We start from the raw sequence: 16,645 nt of genomic DNA, 5'->3' as shown, positions 1-16,645 counted from the left end.
TATACACACATATATATCACCATAAAAAAAGTCACCATAAAAAAATTACAACTAACCTATAGAACAACCATCAGTGAGAATCGCCTGAAGTCTAGCTGTACAGAAGTCCCATAATTAAAAACATACAGAGTGCTTGGAAGAGCTAAGATGTGGAACAGTCTTGTCCTATACTCACATGTGGCAATCATGAGGGATATCTCTGCTGTAAACATACCCTCTGAGGAAGGAGGGGCTCCCAGTCTTACATCAGGATTCTCAGCCCAGGGTTCTAGTGCTGGTAAAAGAAGGGCCCCACAATTTCTGGCTGTGGAAACCAGAGATATTATTGCTGAGTAAGATCAGGGCAGCAGAAGTCCCAGGAGTTCCTCTTAAAGGCACGCACATTAACTTACTCACTGACAAATTCACTCACTCTGAGCTCCAGCCTTGGGGCAGTGCTTGAAAGGTGCCTGGGACATAGGGAGAGGTTCCGAATTGTCTAGCTTCAGAGGAAGAGCTGGACGGACAGCTTTCTCCCAGACAGAAAAGCTGGCAGAGGGCATTTTCCCTTTGTTGAGAACCTCCCTCCATCTAGTATGCAGAGACAAGTAAGAAAAGAAATGAGATTCAAGTATTGGAGAGGAGAGGGTACGTTACCCTTAAAATATTATAGTATACATGAAGAATCCAAGATAATCAAAGGAAAAAATAGAATTAATAAGAAATTTCAATAAACGCTGTTATAAAATTAACATATTAACAAAGAAAATAATAATTCTATCATATAACAAAGTTTCTCAATCTTAGTACAATTAGCATTTTGAGTCAGATAATTCTTCATTATGGAGGACTGTCCTGTGCATTGTAAGATGTTTAGCAGCAACCCTGGCTTCTACTAATTAGTTGGTAGTAGCACCACCCTACTCCCACAATTATAACAAAAATGTCTCCAGACACTGTCAAACTCTCCCATGGAACAAAATCATCCTTGCATATACAACAGAAAAAAATGAACTAATCAGTAAAAACATCAAAAATACACAGTAGTTATGAATAAACTTGGCAAGAAATGTTCAAGAACTATATAAAAAAAAAACAAAAAGAAAAACTATAAGCTTAATCAAAGGATATAAAAGAGGATGTCAAAACGTAAAAAGATCTAATGCATTCTTAGATGGAAAATTGCTATACCACATATATATGTAAGCTCTCCCCAAAATTATTTACATATAGCTTTAATCAATATCTTAGTGTACTTTATTCTGTATTTATAAAAATTATTTTTTTAATTTATGTGTAAGACTGAGTAGGCCAAAAATAATCAGATATATATTGAAAAAGAGTACTGATAAAAATAAAGATGCATTATCATATAGATGAAAAAGGGACTACAGACTAAACCTGACAAGCTCAGGGGAAGCCAGCATGGCAGGCCCTACAAACTCAGAGACCAAATGTAACTACATAGGGTGGTCTAAACATAAAAATTCCTAACTAAGGTGAGTCATGGTAGATAGTCACGTCCTAAGCCTGTAATTTCTTTGACAAGGTCAATCTTTACCTTAAATGAGCCTGTCTATTGCCTTTTTGCATCTAAGATAGTTATCTTTGAAATGTCAGAGTAATCTTTTCCAGGCCCCACAGGGCATGAGACCAGAGACCACAGAACTCCTCACTGTCATCCTGTTCCCCACATACTATCTCTATGTGCTGTAATTGTTAATTATTAACTACCCTGTACCCACCAATGTAAAAAAAAGTATATGTCTCTGTTTTTCTTTTTATCCAATCCCAGAGATTTCCCCACTTTTCCTTCTCCTACTCCCTTAATCTACCACCTATCGATTTCATGTAATTTTCTTTAGGTCTCCTCCTTTGATTCCAATGTATAAAATAAGCTGCAAAAATGCCATTATCCAGAGCATTTTCTCAATCTATTGAGATTTTGCTTCCTGGCAATTGTCATCAGTTTGGCTCAAATCATAAAAATTCTCTACAGGTTTGGACATTTCTTATGTTGACAATCAAATAAAAACTTTTATTTTTTCCAGCTTTATTGAGATACCTTTGATATAAAACATTGTATAAATTTAAGTTATACAACATGATGATTTGATATATATATATATACTGTGAAATGATTATCACAATAAGGCTAGTTAATATATCCATCACCTCACATAGTTACCATTTTTGTGTTTATGGTAAGAAATTTTAAGAGCTACTCTCTTAGCAACTTTCAAGTATACGACACAATACTGTTAACTATAGTCATCATGCTGTATATTACATCCCCAGAATTACTTATCTCTTAACTGGAAGTTTATACCATTTGACCACCTTTGCCTACCCCACCCTACCTCTTACAACTACCAATCAACTCTCTGTTTCAATAAGTTTGGGAATTTTAGATTCCACATGTGAGATCTGGCAGTATTTATCTTTCTCCGTGTTATTTCACACAGCATAATAACCTTGAGTTCCATCTATGTTGTTGCAAATGTCAGGATTTCTTTTTTCATAGCTGAATAATATTCTATTATATACATGCATGTATGTATATGTGTATGTATGTATGTGTGTGTATGTGTGTGTGTACAGACACACATACACACACATACATACATACACATATACATACATGTTTTTTTTTTAATTCATCTGTTGATGGACACAGCGTGAGGCCACTAGGTGGGTTCTCTGGGTAAGTGGAGATTTCTGGCTATACTTCAGTCAGGTGGGACCACTAGCTGGGCTCTGTAATTACCTTTGGTTAGTAGGGGTCACAAGTTGTTTTCCCTAGAAGAGCAGATTCACTACTTAAATTCCACAACTGGTAGGGCTTTAGGCCATATTCCACCATCATTCCTGGGCAGGAGGGGTCTCAGGCTGTGCTCCCTGACCATATGGTTGCACTGGCTGGATTCCACATTCAGGTGGGGCCAGAGGCCTGGCTTCCTGGTCAAATGGAGCATCCACTGTGCTCTGCCACAATCAGGAAGGGCCACAGGCTGTGCCCAGACATAAGATGGGGCTTCACACTGGGCTTTTCGATTGTGTAGGCCATTGACTCTGCTCTGCTGTTGAATGAGATTGCTGGCTGAATGGTCATGTTAGGCCTCTAGCTTTACTCCACAGTTAAGTGGGACTGAAGACTCTGATCTGCACCTGGTCCAGGTTGCTCTCAAGAATCCCTGGGAAGGTGGGTCCACAAGCTATGCTCTACAATTAAGCAGAGATATTGGCTGTGCTCCTGTGCTCCTTCCTTGGGTGAGCTGCAGGCTGTGTTCAGCAATCAGGCAAGGTGATATGCTGGGCTCAGCTGCTAGAATGAGTTAGTGGGCTGAGCTCTGCAGCTGGGCAATACTGTAGACTGAGCTCTGAGGGTACTCAGGGTCAACGTTCAGGCTTCCTGGTTCTCTAGAGCAAGGGTCTATGCTCAAATTTGAGCAGGGCTGTTAGCTTGGCTCCCTGCCTTCATGGTCCATAGGACATGCTCTACAGCTGCCAGGCATCTGTGTCCACACTTTCCAGGGGGATGAGACTAAAAGCTATGCTCAGCAGTTGAGTGGGAGAATTAAAGCTATTTTAAAGCTATCATGATAAAAAAAATGAGCTAAAAAAGAATATCCAGTGAGATCCATGGAACAAAATATATAGTCTAGAACCACACTTATTTTGAATGTCAAACCTGAATGGCATAAAATTTTGAAGAATATTTTTAACATATGATAAATATTACCCAATAACCACTATTTGTAAGTAATTGAAATCAGTAAAGAATTTCCTAACTAAAAGTAGTCCAGTGACATGATCAGCAATTGAAGAAACAAATAAAATCTTAGAATTATTTGGCATTAATTTTGCAGCTTAAATTTCCCTTTCTTAAAAAAGGGTTCACTGACTCTTTAGTCTAGGTTACATCTCAATTATGTGTTCACATAGACCCTTGACTTAAGCTTCACAGCTTATATTAAAATTTTAACTTAACAGTTAATAGAATTATTTCATAATGTTTGTCATAACCACCTCTCAAGTAAGACTCTAATGTGCTTGAGTTTTAATGTGCTTGAGTTTTTTCAGTGTTTCAACACCAGATATAACACAATGTTTGGCTTATAGTAGGTGTTGAACAAATTTACTAGAAAGTATGAATTGAGACTGTAGAGTCAGACTAATTGAATTCAAATTCTAATTCCAGAAATAATACTCGCTAGCTATGTAGCTATGTGATTTTGACAAGTCATTTAACCACTTTTTGCTTCAAGTTTTTCATCTGGAAAATAGGATAACAAAAATACACCACCTATTACAGTTATTTTAATGGTTATTTTGACACAACTGTGTGTGTGTGTGTGTGTGTGTGTATACACTATATGTAAAATATTTAGAATAGTGCCTGGCAGAGAGTGTTATATAAATTATATAAGTGTAAGATATTTATTAAACTGATGTTAAATGAACCTCTTTTCAATTTATTAGTCATTGATGCTTATTATATATATGTATGTATATACAGTTGACCCTCGAACAGCACAAAGGTAGGGTTGCCAATCCCCACATAGTCGAAAATTCACTTATAAATTTTGACTCCTCAGTAGTCCCTCAGTATCCATGGGGAATTTGATCCAGGACTCCTCTGAAAATACTAAAATCTGTGAATGCTCAAGTCCCAGTAAGAAATGGCATAGATCAATGCATACAGCCATGCTCTGCATCTGCAAAATTCCAACCATGGATGGAAAACAGTACAGATAATTATTGAAAAAATCTGTATATGTGGACCCACACAGTTCAAACCCATGTTGTTCATGAGTCAACTGTATATAGATTTACATATGTGTGTGTATATGTATTATATAGCAAAGTAATCAAAGAAATATATAATAAACAATGTATAATAATACTATAATTTCATATAATTACTCTATAAAGATATAGTAATAAAAAAATGAAAATCAACACAACGAAAGACCATTTTTAACTTTATTCCTAATAATAAAAATAATTATGAGTAAACAGTATTCCCATGAACTGTTAAGGGCACAAATTCATATACCCTTTTTGTAAAGCAATTAAATGGCCCTAAATATGTTTTTATCCTTTAGAAAATCAAACTCCTTCAAGATATTCTTTGTGAAAAAATATTCAGAAATGGGTATATCATTATTCAAAATGTCAGCACTTATAATAGTAATAATTTTGAAACTAACTAAATATCCAACAATAAAACATTTGCTAAATAAATCGTAGTCTATCCATGCAATAGAATACAATTCTATCTTTAAAAAATAAATAAATATATGTTGTTAAAAAAATGTAATGGGTAAAAAAATGTAATTGTGTGGTAAGATGTTTACAATTTGTGTATAAAAACAGTTTATAATATTAAACCAAATATATGTGATTATATTAAATATGCATAGAAAATGAATAGGCTATGGTTTTAGTTTTATCTCTCAGTGATAAGGTTTTTATTTTCAAGGTTTTTATTTCCTTACTATGCTTTTCTTAGCATTTTATTTTATTTTATTTTGTTATTAGTTTTCAAGCACACAGTACATTGACTAGACAGTTTAGGTGCATTATTACTTGGCACTTCTTGGTGAAACTAGGACTCAAACCTATTTCTTTCCAGTATACTAACTTCTGTTGTCTTCCAACTTCAAAGAGGCCATTAACTCTGATATTCTAGCATTTAGTGAACAAATCCACATATACTCAGGTTACCCCCTTATTACCTTACAAACTTGGATTTCAGCCTGTATTTAAAAATGAATTTTAATTCTTACTCCATACTGATATGGCAGTCCTATAGTTCTCCTTCTCCCCCATCCCTTGCCCCATCACTTGTAGGCTTTTTTGATCCTTTTCTGCATGTTATGCAACATAACACTATAGTATCTTTCTTCAAATGTGATGCCTGAATCCTAAATAAGTTTTCATGAGTTATACCTTCTAGTGTTTTAATATAGACTAAAGATAAAGGGCTCAAGTGCTCTTAGCAATGTTGTAAAAAATTATATTATTGCCATGTTTATCTTTGGTCTGTGACAATTACTCATTTCTATTTAGTCAGTAAGTTCATGTTAGTCTATTTCATTTGTAAAATAAACAGACAAAAAAAGCAGTATGACAAGAGTAATATGCTTATCCAGCTTTGAAAGGACAATACCCTTGATCTTTGTCTCCCCTCTACCTGAGGGAAATTGTAATATAGCATTTTTATCTCACTTCATTCAAAACCTTTAAAACCATTAATTTGCTTAATCCATAGGACTAGTGATTAGAGCTGTCAAAAAGAATGTTCTGGAGTATATAGACACATAGACACAAGATTGATAGGTTTTTGAAACCTCTAACTGCTTAAAGCACATCTTCTATTCTATCATTAATTGATTGACATTTTTTTTGACTGCTTGCTCTCCAGTAACACAGAGAAAACTTTATTACACAGTTCAGTGATACTTTAGATAGAGTGAATACTGGAGAGACAGTAGGTTGTCTGAACTAGAAGAGAGAGGATAAGTAGATTTATATCCTTTTTTGTTTTTTTTTTCTTCCAACTCTGCAAAAACAATTTTATAGCCAATCATTAACATCCCTTTATTTTATTACATAAGCCTAGATCAAGATAATTCCTTTTAAACACAACAGTGATGATGTTGCAGTGCTTCTCAAAGAAGTTCTCTTTCTAAAGTTTCAGTAGCTTTTTAAACTTCTTGCTTTGATCCAGAGTATTTTTTCTTTAATTTCATTTGTAAAGCAAGTAAATGTAATAAGCCCCCTTTTGAAAAATCAGCCTGGCTTAAAACCATACATTCTTTGTACAATGTTTGGAAAAGAATAGTTAACATTTGTAGCCTCATGACTTGCAAATGAAAGAAAATAATAATGCTTAGCAAGATATTAGAAGAACACATTCACCATGAATCTTACTGCCCTTGAAGGTGCAGCTTAAAAAAGCAGAGAAATAGATTTGACACCACTTAGACTTGCAGCTTGGACATGCTGCATTAAACTGTTCAAAATTAATTTAATCTGAGTAAGGAGAATAATAGCCTCTCAGTTCAAGGCAGTAATTTGCACTCAAAAGTATTTCCAAAGGGAAAGAATAAATGAAGGGCAACTCTCCAAAACTGAGTGAGCAAACGTATTCACTAAATGAAAGCCTCTTGATCACCCCATAAAAGATCATTCAAAAATGACATATTTTATATTATTCTCTTGGGTAGGAATTTTCTCTTGCAGCTATTCAGTTGCTCTGCTTTAGGGATAGACTCAGCCCTTTTTGAGTTGATGGCTCTGAAGGAAGTGTCTGACTTCAGTTGCTACATTAATTCAGTGGCCCAAAACCAACTTGATAAAAGATCATGCAGTCATGGGCTTTGCACCTGATATTTTCTTTCATATTCTTGGGGAAGATATTTCTTGGTGAGTAAGTGAGAAAAATCACAGCAAGTATTTACAGTTAGATACAAATCCATACCACTTTTTTACAGTCACAAAAATACTCTCATCCAACCCAGGTGCCAAGGTGCTGAGTACAGGGAAGGACATGTACCTAAGAGATGATATTCACAGTAAAAGGTCTGACTCACCAAACTAATTAATGGAGTAACCAGCAGGGACAGACTGGTGTATGGTGTGATTTGAGGATCACACGAGGATCTGCTTGCACAAAATTTTCTCTTCCATTAACTTACCACAGAGGCAAAAATTTTGTCCACATGTTACTCCCTTGGGGATAATGCCTCAGGAATTACTGACATATTTATTTATCATATTAGCAATCATCTAGCATTTCTCAGAACTCTGAGAGATTGGGACACAACACAGAGGAAAATAGCTTCAGGATGGAAGAGGAATCTCCTGATGAATGCCTTTTAGTCACAACTAGTAAAACAGGAGTGAACGTAGACAAAAATAATGATACTAAGTATCCAAATAATTACATTCATGGAAAGTCAAGACTAACTGCATTTTAGACAATTTCTTTTTTTGAGTTAATCAAGTTATTTTCTGTGTACACTGGATGAAATTATTTTTCTCTCGATTTGAGCTCTAATGGTGGTAAGAAAAAAAACATGCAGGGAAATACTAAGAATGTGATTTTCCAAATAGCATGAGAATAAGCAATACATCAGTATTCAGGTTTCATTTCCAATTCCTCAGTTGTTTTTCTTTTGCAAATTTAGAGGAAGGAAAACCAAAGGTATTTATAAATCTCTGCTAACAATATATTCTGAATAATTTACCTGCCAGTAGTTATTGTTCTATAATTCAAAGAATGCTGATTATGCCAAAGGTCTTTAAAACATGTGTCTAAGATACATTATAGGTTTAAAATAAATTGAGGACTTTCAGGATCTTAAACAAGATACTCAATTGCTATTGATCAATATTGCCAAGTAACCCCCCTCCCCCCAAAAAAAAGATTGAACAGGAATAAATATTAGTTGAGCAGGTTTAGAACAAGTCTCCCCAGAATGTGGCACTTTGGCATGTGAACTATTATGAGCTAGAGACAATCGAGGCCCAAAATGACTCAGAAAGAGCTTATTACTTCCCTTTTAACTGCCAGAGAGTTTAGATAAAGGGCCTAAGCCAGAAAGAAACTATCACCAGAAACAACTACAAAAAATAAGGTTTAGGTGTGGAGAGCTTTGGGGGTCTGGAGGCAGCTCAGCAGGGCCTGTTTATTTAAAGTTCTCTTTGTGTTTTATTGTCTCTGCATGACATAGCAAACATTTGTTTATCAAACATTTGCTCTTCCAATCTTCCCATGAATCATCTTCCTTCCATTTGAAGCCACAGACCCTTATCCCATTCCTTCACTCAAGATGGCATGTAATTACCAACTGCCTGACTTGTCCTTGGGTCTTAAATACTTATGGGGCTCCCATGAGTACATAATTAAATTTATTTTTCTCCTGTGAATATGTTTTATGTTAATTTGATTCCAGCCAAAGAATCTAGAAGAGTATAATAAAAACTTTTCCTCCTCAACACATTTAAATGTTGCACAGAATGTTTGTATACTACTCTGGTCTTTAGTGAAAACTGATTAAATTTCATCCCAGAGTGATACTTTTTTTCATCAGTTAGCTTGATATTATTATATGAGTGGTTTTAAAACTTTTTAAGTTAACAGAAAATTTCAAAATAGCCAAAATTTTGTTAATCTTCTTATGTTGGCCAATTTCTTCTTTTCACTTCAGAAGAAAGAATGACATTTGTGTATCACCACTTGATAACAAATTAGGTCATGTTTCTCAAAATGGAGCTGTGAACAATTTATATCAGAATCACTTGTGCTATTAAGAAAATAAGGAGATCTGGTCATTATGATGTAGAAGGTAGATGGTGTGCTAACTTACTCTCACAAGCACACCAAAATTATAACGAAACTACAACACGACCATTACCGGGTGTCTCCTGAGGTCTGGCTGAAAATAAGTCCTAAAACTGAGGATATACATGAGATATTACCTCAAGACTAGTAGGAAGGGTAGAGATGCAAAATAACCTGGTCCCACAACTGCATATTATAGTTGAGATTCATAAGGGTTATCTTGGCTGCAGAACTTCCTACCCCCCAGGAGGAGCGAGGCGTCCTGGTACCCCATCCCAAAGTTCCAGTGCTGGGAAAAGAAGTCTCCAAAATCTCTGACTATGAAAACCAGTGGAGATTGTGGTTGAGTGAGACAATTAGCTGATTTCTCAACAGAAACTTTGCAAGCAAGAAGGGATTGGTACAAAATATTTAAAGTCCTTAAAAGCAAGAACTTACAACCCAGATGATTCTACCCAGTAAAGCTATCATTTAGAATCAAAGGACAGACGAAGAGCTTCCCAGACAAAGAAAAATTAAAGGAGTTCATCATCACCAAGCCAGTATTACAGGAAATGTTGAGGGACTTCTTAAGAAGAGAAAAAAATATATATCAAAAATTTGAATAAAGAATGGTAATAACTACATATCTACCACAATTACAGCAAATGAAAAATAATTAAATGCTCTAGTCAAAAGATAGGGTGGCTAAATGGATAAGAAAACAAGATCCTACATAGGCTGCCTGCAAGAGACACACTTCAGATTAAAAGATACACACAGACGGAAACTAAAGGGATGGAAAAAGATATTTTATGATGGACCTAGAGAGTATTGTGCTGAGTGGAGTAAGTCAAATAGAGAAAGACAAATGCCATATGATTTCACATACATACAGAATCTAAATGACAAAATAACAACAACAACAACAACAAAAGAACAGAAACAAAGTCATAGATACAGAGAACATTTTGAGGGTTGCCAGATGGTTGGGTGGTTGAGGGGGGGCAGTGAAAAGGGGGAAGGAATTAAGAAGTACAAAATGGTAGTTGCAAAACAGTCATAGAAATATAAAGCATAGCATAAGAAATATAGTCAATAATATTGCAATAACTATGTATGATGTTAGATGGGTACTAGATTTATTGGTGATCACTTCATGAGTGAAATAGATGTCTAATCACTGTGATGTACATCTGAAACTAATATAATATTGTATGCCAACTATAATTGAAAAATAAAAAAAATATATTTATAAACGGAAAATATGAGTTAGGCCCCATCCCTAAAGATGCCTCCCTATAAGATTCATTCTGAAGTTTTAGAAAAAAAACTGTTTTCCATATTTTAGACCAACTCTTGTAAAATGCAAAAACCCACCATGATATAATCATATAACCTCTGCCTTAAAACCCCCGCCAAAATGGAACTTATGATGTTGCACATCAGCCATTATTAAACAGCCTTAAAGATTAGAAATTTTCCTTTTACTAAGTCAAAATATATCATGAAACTTCTACTTCTTAGTTGCAGTTCAACCTTCTGAAACCACACAGAATAAATGTAATTCCTTTTGTACATGCCAGTTCTTCAGATATTTGGAGAACACTATTATATTCCATTTGTTTTCTACCTTCTTTACACAACCATTCCTTCTCTGATACCATTCCCATATGCTTTACAATTCTAGTAACCAACCCTAGATATGGTCCAGTTTGTCACTGTCATTCTTAAAAAGAGGTATATAGAGCTAAGCGTTTTATAAAAGATGTTGTTTGACCAGTCTAAAGTTTTATGATACCATTTTTTCTACCACTTTTTTTAAAACACTAAACATTAATAAAGTAACCTAAATTTTTGTGAAGTTTTGTGACTGCATTTTTTCTATATCCACATATTCTCTGATCATAATGCTTTGAAGCTTGAAATTAACTGTGAAAAGAAAGCAGGAAGAACCACAAATATATGGAAATTAAACAACATGCTATTGAAGAATGACTGGGTCAGAGAAGAAATAAAAAGAGAGATCAAGAAATATATAGAAATTAATAATAATGATAGTAAAAAATATCAAAATTTCTGGGACAAAGCAAAAGCGGTAATAAGAGGAAAGTTCATATCATTACAGGCCTAACTCAAAAAACAAGAATGAGCCCAAATAAACAACCTAACGCTTCATCTAAAAAACAAACAAACAAACTAGAAAATGAAGAAAAAAATGAAGACTAGAATTAAATGAAATCAAAAACAAAACAAAAAATAGAAAAAATAAATGCAACAAAGAGCTGGTTTTTGAGAACTTTAATAAAATTGACAAACCCCTGACTAGATTCACTAAAGAAAAAGGACACAAATAAATGAAATTACGGATGAAAGAGGGAAAATTATGATTGACATCTCAGAAATACAAAGGATCATACAAGAATACTTGAAAAAGTATATAACACCAAATTGTACAACCTAGAAGAAATGGACCAGTACTTAGAGAGATACAACCTTTCTAGACTAAATCAAGAAGAACTAGAAAATCTCAATAGACCTATCAGCTTTATGGAAACTAAAACAACCATCAAAAACCTACAAAAAGGTAAAAGGCGAGGACCAGATGGCTACACCGGTGAATTCTACCAAACATTCAATGAAGAGTTAATACCTATTCTCCTCAAACTCTTCCAAAAATTCAAAGAGGAAGCAATACTTCCTAACTCATGAGGCTAATATTACCCTGATACCAAAACCTGGCAAAGATAACACAGAAGAAAGAAAATTACAGACCAATATTTCTCATGAGTGCAGATGGCAAAATCCTAAATCAGATGCTAGCGAACAGAATACGGCAACATATTTAAAAGATTATACTCTATGATCAAGTGAGCTTCATCTCAGGGGCATAGAGATGGTTTGACATAAGCAAATCAATTAATGTAATAGAGTACATGAACAAATTTAAAAATAAGAAACATATGCACATATAAATAGATGTAGAAAAAGCCTTCAACAGTATAGAGCATCCATTTATGATCAAAACACTTAACAAAACTGGTATAGAAAGAAAGTACCTTAACATAATAAAGGCCATATATGAAAAATCCTCCGTTAACATTATACTTAATGGTGGAAAACTAAAAATCTTTCCTCTAAGATCATGAACAAGACAAGGCTGTCTACTACTGCCACTGTTATTCAATATAAAATTAGAGGTCCTAGCAAATGCAAGCAGGGAAGAGAAAGATATAAAAGGCATCCAAATAGGAAATGAAGGAGTCAAACTGTCACTATTTGGGGATGACATGAATCTCTATATAATAAATCTTAAAGATGCCACAAGAACACTACTACAAACAATAAGCAAATACAGTAAAGTTTCTGGATAGAATGTCAATGTTCAAAAATCTATAACATTCATATGCTCTAAAAAAAAATTGTCAAAAAAGAAGTGCAACCATGCTCATGGGTAGGAATAATCAACATTGTTAAAATGGCCATACTACCCATAGCAATCTCTGGATTCAATGCAATCTCTATCAAAACTCCAATGACATTTTTCAGAGAGCTAGAACAAATAATCCTAAAATTTATACGGAACCATGAAACACCCTGAATAGCCATGGCAATCTTGAGAAAAAAACAAAGTTGGAAGTATCACACTACCTAATATCAACTCTATACTACAAGGCCACAGTAATCAAAACAGCACAGTACTGGCATAAAACAGATACATTGATCAATGGAACAGAATAGGGAGCCCAGAAATAAATCTATGCCTATACGTTCACTTAATATATGACAAAGGAGACAAGAGTATACAACGGAGTAGAGACAGTCTCTTCAACAAATGGTGTTGGAAAAATTGAACAAATACATAAAAAAAAGAAAAAGAAAGGAAAGAAGGAAGGAAGGAAGGAAAGAAGGAAGGAAGGAAGGCAGGAAGGAAGGAAGGAAGGAAGGAAGGAAGGAAGGAAGGATTCAAAAAAAAAAGAAAGAAAGAAAGAAAGAAAGAAAGAAAGAAAGAAAGAAAGAAAGAAAGAAAGAAAGAAAGAAAGAAAGAAAGAAAGAAAGAAAGAAAGAAAGAAAGAAAGAAAGGAAGAAATAAAGAAAAAAGAAAATAGACCACCTTCTTACACCATATACAAGAAGAGATTAAAAATGGATTAAAAGCTTAAATGTAAGACCTGAAACCATAAAATTTCTAGAAGAAAACATAGGCAGTAAACTCTCTGATATTGCTAAAAGTAATTTATTTTTTGATATATCTCCCTGGGCAAGGAAACGAAAGAGAAAATAAACAAATGGGACTACATCAAACTAAAATATTTTTGAACAGCAAAGGAAACCATCAACAACAACAAAAAAAGTCAACCAACTGATTGAGAGAACATATTCGCTAATGATACATCCGACAAGAGATTAATATCCAAAATATATAAAGAACTCATACAATTCAACAACAGAAACCAAACAACACAATTAAAAAATGAGCAGAAGACTTGAACAGATACTTCTCCAAAGAGGAAATACAGATGGCCAACAGACATAAAATAAGATGCTCAAGGTCACTAATCATCAGAGAAATACAAATTCTAACCATAATGCAATATTACCTGACACCTGTCAGAATGGCTACCATCAATAAAACAAGGAACAAGTTTTGGAGGGATGCAGAGAAAAGAGAACCCTCACACATTGTTGGTGGGATTGAAAATTGGTACAGCCACTACGGAAAATAGTCTGGAGGTTATTCAAAAAATTAAAAATGGATATACCTTTTGACCCAGCAATTGAACTTTTGAGTATTTATCCAAAGAAAAGCAAAACAATAATTCGTAAAGATCTACGCACCCCAATATTCATGGCAGCACAATTTACAATAGTCAAGATATGGAAGCAACCTAAATGCCCAAAACAGACAATTGAATAAAGAAGTTATGGTTCATATACACAATAGAATATTACTCAACCATTAAAAAATAAAATGTATTATTTGCAATGACATAAATGGACATAGATGTTATTATGCTAAGTAAAATAAGTCCAACAGAGAAAGATAAATACTATATGATTTCACTTATATACGGAATCTAAGGAACAAAAAGAACAAACTAATCAAAAACTGACTCACAAATATAGAGGGCAATTTAGTAACAGGCAGAGGGGATGAAAGGTTGGAAGGCTGGGAGAATTGGGTGAAATGTTAAGTAAAAATTAGTAGTTGATAGATGGTCATAGGGATGGAGAACACAGCATAGAGAATGCAGTTATCATAAATATATTGGCTAAGTAGAAAATCAGAGGAGATAATGAGAAATTACAGGGATCATTTTATAAACTATGTAAATGTCTAATCAATGTACTGTACACTTGAAACTAATAAAAAAAGAACTACTATCATAAATAATTTGTTTAAAACAATTCAATAATGTTGGAAGAAATTTAAAAATAAACAAAACATATACAAAGAAATGGAAAGATATTCTGTGTTCTTGGACTGGAAGAATCAACATAGTTAAAATGACTTTATTACCTAAAGTATTATAGCGATTTAATGCCATCCCCATCAAAATCCCATTGGCATTTTTTAAAGAATTAGAACAAAAATCATCAGATTTATATGGAAGCACAAGAGACCCCAAATGGCCAGTCATCCTGAGAAAAAAGAACAAGGCTGAAAGCATCACTCTGCCCAACTTCAAATTACACTACAAAGCGATAATAATCAAAATGGCTTGGTATTGGCAGAAAAACAGACACACAGACCACTAGAACATAATCAAGAATCCAGAAGTAAATCCATATTTATATGGGCAAATAATTTTTGACAAAAAAGCCAAAAACATACGTTGTTGAAAGGAAAGTCTCTTCAATAAATGGTGCTGGGAAAACTGGAAAGTTGCCTGCAAAAGAATGAATCTAGAACTTTGTCTATCACCACACACCAAAATTAACGCAAAATGGATTAAGGATCTGAATATAAGACCTAACAATAAATTGTGTAGAAGGAAACATAGGAACTAAACTCAAGGACCTTGGACTTAAAGAGGAATTTTTGAATTTGACCTTGAAGGCACGGAATTAAAAGCAAAAATAAATGAATGGGACATCAAACTAAAAAGCTTCTGCTCAGCAAAAGAAACCATCAAAAGTAAAGAGAAAACCACCCGAATGGGAATATATTTTTGCAAGCAACACCTTCAATAAGGGCCCAATATCCAAAATATACGAAGAATTCATACAACTCAATATCATAAAAACAAACCATCCAGTTAAAAATTGGGCAGAGGACCTGAACAGACACTTCTCCCTAGAGGACATACAAATGTCCAACAAACTTTTGAAAAGATGCTCAACATCACTAGCTATTATGGAAATGCAAATTAAAACCACAATGTAATACCATCTTATACTTTTTAGAATAGCCATTATCAACATGATAAGTAATAACAAGTGTTGGAGAGGATGCAGAGAAAAGGGAATCCTCATGCAGTGCTGGTGGGACTACAAATTGGTACAGCCACTGTGGAAAACAGTATGGAGATGCCTCAAAAAACTAGGAATGAATCTACCATATAATCCAGCAATCTCTCTACTTGGTATTTACCCCAAAGACTGGAAAGCATATATCCAAAAAGATTTAGCACACCGATGTTCATAGCAGCATTATTCACAGTAGCCAGGACATGGAAACAACATTGCTCTACAATAGATGATTCGATAATGAAGCTGTCGTACATACATACAACGAAATACTACTCAGCCATAAGAAGAAATGAAATAATGTCATTTGTGACAACATGGATGGACCTCGAGATAATCATACTAAGACTAATAAACCAGACAGAAAAAGTTGAAATCCGCATGATATCACTTATATGTGTGATATAAACCTAAAAGCAGCAAATAAACAGGACAAACAATCAGAAACTCATGGGCATGGACAATAGACTAGTGATTACCAGATGATAGGGTGGAGGACAGAGAGGGGAGGTAGATGAGGTAAAAAGGGTCAAATATGTGGTTACAGAAAGAAATCCAAGTATGAGTGGTGAACACACAATGAAATATATATATATATGCCTTACTGTTGGGAGCCGAGCTAACTTGGTGAGCTCTGAGATAAGTGGCACTAAACTATTTGAAGCACTCAGTATTTTCAAAGAAGGGAGCTTGATAGCAGAGCAGAGAGTTCTGAGTTGTGAGAACTTCATTGTTTTGCAGGATAAGTAATTTGGCTGACCTTGGGTCTTGACTGCTGTTTTCTCATTGCAATGCTATAAGTAGTGTGTTCTAAATAAACTCGGGGCTGCAGTATTTACTGTACGCCCTTCCGACTCTATC

This window comes from Pteropus alecto, unplaced genomic scaffold (genome assembly GCF_000325575.1).
Source record: "Pteropus alecto unplaced genomic scaffold, ASM32557v1 scaffold116, whole genome shotgun sequence".
Classification (NCBI taxonomy): Eukaryota; Metazoa; Chordata; class Mammalia; order Chiroptera; family Pteropodidae; genus Pteropus; species Pteropus alecto.
Note: the sequence above shows the minus strand (reverse complement) of the source record.